Raw genomic sequence first — 6,000 nt, forward strand, 5'->3', positions numbered from 1 at the left:
ACCAGTTGTATCGTATCATATTGTTACTTTAAATATATACAATGTTTGTTTTGATTGTTACTTAAATTTTATTGTATCGTATCGTTAAATCCATCGTTACGTAACGATGAAATGTGCCACTTTATGTAACGACCGATTTGGTGTGGTCGCGTCGTTTCCTTGTGTTTTTCTCTCAATCTCACCCTTTATTATTATTAAATAATTTTATTTTATCATTTACCCTACCTTTTTATACATCATCTCATAATTTTTCTTTATAATATTGCAAGTTTATTCATCATATTACTGGTGCATGATACCATGAAACGACGACAAAACGACACAATCCATCCAAACATTGTATTCATCAAACGATACAGTACAATACAATACAATACAATACAATACGATACATTATGAAACGATATGTAACAACCATCCAAATAAGCTGATAATATCAACGGCATAATAGACTTTTCAAGTAAATATGTGACTTTTGTGATAACTAGAGCAAAGTAAAATGATTTTTGTGTAACAAAAAAAAAGAAAAATGACTTTTGTGTAGTGAATACAAAGTTGAATGATTTTTACGTAATAAAAAAATGACTTTTGGGTAACAAACACACAAGTTCAATGACCATGGATAAAATTAACTTTACCAAAAAATGGATGATATTTGTCCAAATTAAGAGAAAATTTCACTAATGATCATTCAAGTTAAGGTTTGTAATACAAAAGTTACTTTTCTTATTTTTATTGTATTATAAAAGTCATTTTAGCACATCCTAATTAACAGAAATATAAAAATGACCAATATAAATTTTGGCGGAAAAACTGATGAAGCTATCATAATCCTCTAATTAATAGTAAAATGGATTAACTACTTTGAATTGAAATAAAAAAAATATAAATTTTGATCGAAAAATTGGCATGATGTTGTTGGTGTTTCTAAGAAGAATCATGACTAAACTACAGCATTTAAAAAGAAGTCTAGAGTTTTTAAGAACAAAGTATCTAAAGGGATTTTTGGATTTTTGTTGTAAATGTACAATTTAAATGGCACAACTATAGTAGAATCATTTTAAACATTTCAATGAATTACCATATTGATGAGCTTATGAAAATGCAATAACACAAATACACATTAATTAATTGGAGATGTTGGCATGATTGAAAAGTTTTTAGCAATTGTCTATTTTTTTTTCAATAATAATAAAAAAGAACAATGATAAAGATGTAAACTTTATTGACAACCATTAAAAATGTTCGAAGTTTTGAATTCAATATTCGGGTTTGACGAATTTGTTTGTTTGTTTGTTTGGATTTGGGTCATCACTTGTGTTGTAAGTGAATTCAGTGTTCCGAGGCCTAAAAACCTCCTTTTTTACCCCACCTTGATTTACGTGCGTGGTCCGGACATATCTGAAAAGCCTTATATGTGAAAATATGAGAAATAGAAATCTTTAGAGTTAAAAAATTGATTATGATTGACTTTGGTCAATATTTTGAGCAAACGGATCCGGATCCGTGTTCCGACAATCCCGGGAGGTCCGCAGTAAAATATGGGACTTGGGCGTATGCCCGGAATTGAATTCCGAGGTCCCAAGCTTTAGAAATCAATTTTTGAAAGAAATTATTTTACTGAATTATCTAAGAAATAAAGAAAAAAATTAATGTTTGAAACCATTGTTATCGGGGCCGTATTTTAGTTTCGTAACCCGGTACAAACTTATTTTCACACCTCCTTTTTACCCGTGCCTCAGGGGCGCAGATGGAGTTTTTCCAATTAAAGGACAATCGAAACGGGATTTGTTTATTTAATTCAGAGTCGGCACTTGGGAGATTTATGGTGTCCCAAGTCACCGGTTTAATCCCGAATCGAGGAAAAGAATGACTCTGTTAACAGTCCGCGAACCAGAAATCCGGATAAGGAATTCTGTTAACCTGGGAGAAGGTGTTAGGCATTCCCAAGTTCCGTGGTTCTAGCACGGTCGCTCAACTGTCATATTTGGCTTAAATATCTGATTTTATACAATTAGGAACTTATGTGCAAATTTTAACTTTTAGCCGCTTTTATTATTATTATTTTTTTTATTTTAGAATGTGAACATCGTTTGAAACATGTCTTTGGATTGCGTCACATGAAATGCACCCGCAATCCGGAACACATTTTATTCAATATTTGGGATTTGGATTTGGGTCGCATGAAATGCACACCCGAGTTTAAGAAGGTAAGATTATTAAAATGCGTGCCTAAAGCGACTAGCGCGGGGTTATTTTGGGAAAAGGCCGTGAAGTTCGCTAAGCGGCCGATCCTGAGTTCTAAGTAATTAATACATACATTCGTGAGGGCCCCGCAATCTGTACGTTTTACTAGGCGAGGCTCATCTCATTTATTTTTTATGGACAAATCCTAAAGTGACTATATTTTTCTATTAAAATTAGTCTCTAAAATAAAGAAAGAGAATCCTAATTAATTACGAGTTTTTTTTTAATTAAGAAATCATAGCATACTAATTGCTAGATTAATACAAATATAAATGGAAAGGAATTTTACTAAAAAATTTCGAAATTAAAATATAAGAAATTCGACAACTGATATTCAAAAGAATCAAATATAGTTAGATTGAAGCTCGCATTGTTATAAAAAAAACCATTGAAATTAATTATTCACAACCATTTGAACTAAATTTAACCATAATTACTAAAGCTTATTAGAAAATTTATTAAACTTAAACGTTTTTCTAATCTTGTTTGAACTCAAATCATGCCTTAATGCCTAATTCACGAAATTTAGTTCAAATTCATGCCTTAGCTAAATTTAGCTACTTATTCACGATTAACCTACTGTTCATAATCTTAAAACCTTCATAACTAGTGAATTAACCCGTTTTGCCAAGCCGATTTATTAAAGACTAACTTATGTTATTTTCTCTTATTCCAGTTATTATTCAGTAATACATGAAATAACTTAAATACAATCAATAAAAGGAACAAAGAAAAAGCGAAATTAAAACTTCAAAATTCCATTCTTCATATGTATTTATGCTTCCACATTATTAACTTGCAATAACTAGTATTACAGTCGTGTACCTGGTATTGGAAACAAGAGAAGATGAAGATGAGAATCAGCAGCAGTAGTAACAATACAGCACATCAACAACAGTCCAGCAACAGTAATAGCCCAAGAACAGAGTTTGCAAACCGGTGGAGCAATAAACCAAAAAACCCAACCAGACTTAGGAAAACCAAGCAAAGACCCAAAAATTCTCAATAACTCTCACAGACAAGACAGAATGAACCCAAAAAGACAGAAGAGGCCATGGGGTAATTCTGATTTTTGTTCTTTTAAGATTCGAAGTAGAACACTCTCAAGATTAAAAGTCTATTTATTCTTCTCTTCTTTTGTTCTTAAATTTCTATCTCCAAAATTCAGTCCCCTTTAAGTGTCAAATGAGTCCCCTTATATCCAAAGCAAGACCCCCTTTTTTCTTTTTACCTTTTTACTTTAAACTATTCTTATTACCCCTTTTTACCTCTTTTTACTTTTACCCCAATATTCTTCTACTATGTATAACTTTTAAACTTTTATTATTACCTACACTATTTCTAATTTTTACTTTAGTAAAAGTAGTCAACATGCCCCCCCCCCCCATGTTTCCTATTTTTGAATGGTCAAAAGAAGACATCATTATTAACCTTTTTCTTTTTATTTTTTATCATTATGTCTTGTTCCCCACTATAATTAAATAATCTGCAATTGGTTAATTTCCGTATTACCCCTAAAACTACTGTTACTGCCCTGATTCAAAAACCTGTTCAAACTTCAAAATTATCTAAGAACTAAAATTAAATTACCAGCTATAACCAATTCACATAATCAATTAACCAAAATATAGCAGCTATAACCAATTCTTAATTCAGTTCAATCAACAAATTCAAACTAAATGATGAAAAACAAAGCAACAACCGAAATTATTTTGACTGAACGATATTTTTAACAACACATATACTTTCAGATTCAATAACATTAACAAATTGAATCATAACAAACAAGTAAATTTAAATTTCTAAATTCAATAATCATTTGAACTTTAAATTAAATCCAACAACATTACAACCAAGATGAATATTCAAACTAAATCAAGAATTAAAACATAAACTCACATTAAATCACCGGATTAAGAACGAACTTCAAACAAAAGATGAACACGAATTAAATCTAAACTAATCAACAAAGATGGATGATTCAAGCGATCAAACTAACATATTTCTATATTACAACTAAATTCTTTTAAACGAATAAAAACAAAGCGAAGAAGAAATAATTAATTGAATTTCAACTTGAATCTAACAACATTAACAATTTCTAAAAAAAAATACATAAAAACACATGAAACAAACTGCAGAAATAATTAATTAAATTTCAATTTGAATCTAACAACATTAAAATTAAACTAACAATTTCTTTTAAAAAATAAATAAAAACACATGAAACAAACTGAAAAACTAATTAATTAAATTTCAATTTGAATCTAATAACATTAAAATTAAACTAAAAATTTCTTTTAAAAATAAATAAAAACACATGAAACAAACCGAAACCAATTAACAAAAACGATAAACACGAACAAAACAAGAATCAAACATTTACCGATTTTAGATCCGAGAATATCAAAACAATTTACGGACAAAATGAAACTCAAACCCACTAACCGGATCGAAACGACGAAGAACTTGAATGAAAACAAATCTGTCCGGAAACGATTATCGCACCAAAACAATTTGACGCCGAAGACGACCACGAACGGACGATCGAAGAACTGAAGAAGGAAGCAGCGGACAACAGCAGTGACGGAGCAGCAGCAGCGACGGGCAGCAGCAACGACGAGGGTCGTTTGGCCGCGACGAAGAAGAAACAGCAGCAGGCGACGGGGTGGAGAACAAGACGCAGCAGCAGCCATGGGTGTAGAGCTCAAGTTCGATGGCGATGGACGAGTGGTTGACGAAAAAAGACGCAACAGCCATGGTGGACTGCTGGTGGTTGCTTGGCTGCGTCGCTGGTTTTCCGGCGACTGGAGGAGCTCGCGACGGAGGGCGGGGTCGTTGGGATGTCGTGAGGACAATGAAGAAGAAGAAGAAGCAGCCATGGATGGGCTGCTGCGTGTGCGTATGTGTGTTTTGTTGTGTATGTGTGTGTGTCTGCGTGAGTGTATGCATGAGTGTGTGTGTGTGTTGTCGATGGGGAGGGGGAGGTCGTGTGAGGGAGAAGGACAGCAACCATGGCTGCTTGGGGAAGGTGATGGAGAAGAAGAGGGAAAGAGAGGGGGGGTGGTTTAGTCTTTTAGGGTTTGAGTTTTTTTTTTGTTAGGAAAATAAAAAATGAAAATGAAGAAAGGGGTTGGGTCTTTGGGGTTATGGACTAGGTAGACCCAGTTTTAAATGGACCGGGTCGTAGGGGAAGGTTGGATATATTTAGGCGTGTGGTTCAAAATTGAAGAAGAGGCCCAATTCCGATTTTCTTTGTATTTTTTGCTCTCTTTTCTTTTACTTTCTAATTAATAAAAATAAAATTCTAAATTAAGTTATAAACTAAATTAACTTATCAAAAATACTAATTAACTCCAAATAACAATTATCGCACATTTAAATAGCAATTAAAGATAAATCACACAATTTAGACGTTAAATGCTAAAAATGCAACGTACATTATTTTTTATGATTTTCTCATTTTGTAAAACAAACTTAATTAAATATTAAACTCAAATGCGACATATTTTTATATTTTTTATTAATCTAATAAATAAACATGCGTAGACAAAAATACAAATAGTTATCCGAAAAATGCTAAGAAATTCAAAAATTGCATACAAAAGAAAATCATTTTATTTTGAATTTTTGGAAGTAATTCTCATATAGGGCAAAAATCATGTGCTCACACTTGTTATAGTATTTGAAATATAACCGTGAAATTTGGGGAAAACGGAGTTTATTTGACGTGAGTTGGACTTTCGGTTGAAA

Source organism: Nicotiana sylvestris, chromosome 5 (assembly GCF_000393655.2).
Source record: "Nicotiana sylvestris chromosome 5, ASM39365v2, whole genome shotgun sequence".
In the NCBI taxonomy this organism is placed as follows: domain Eukaryota; kingdom Viridiplantae; phylum Streptophyta; class Magnoliopsida; order Solanales; family Solanaceae; genus Nicotiana; species Nicotiana sylvestris.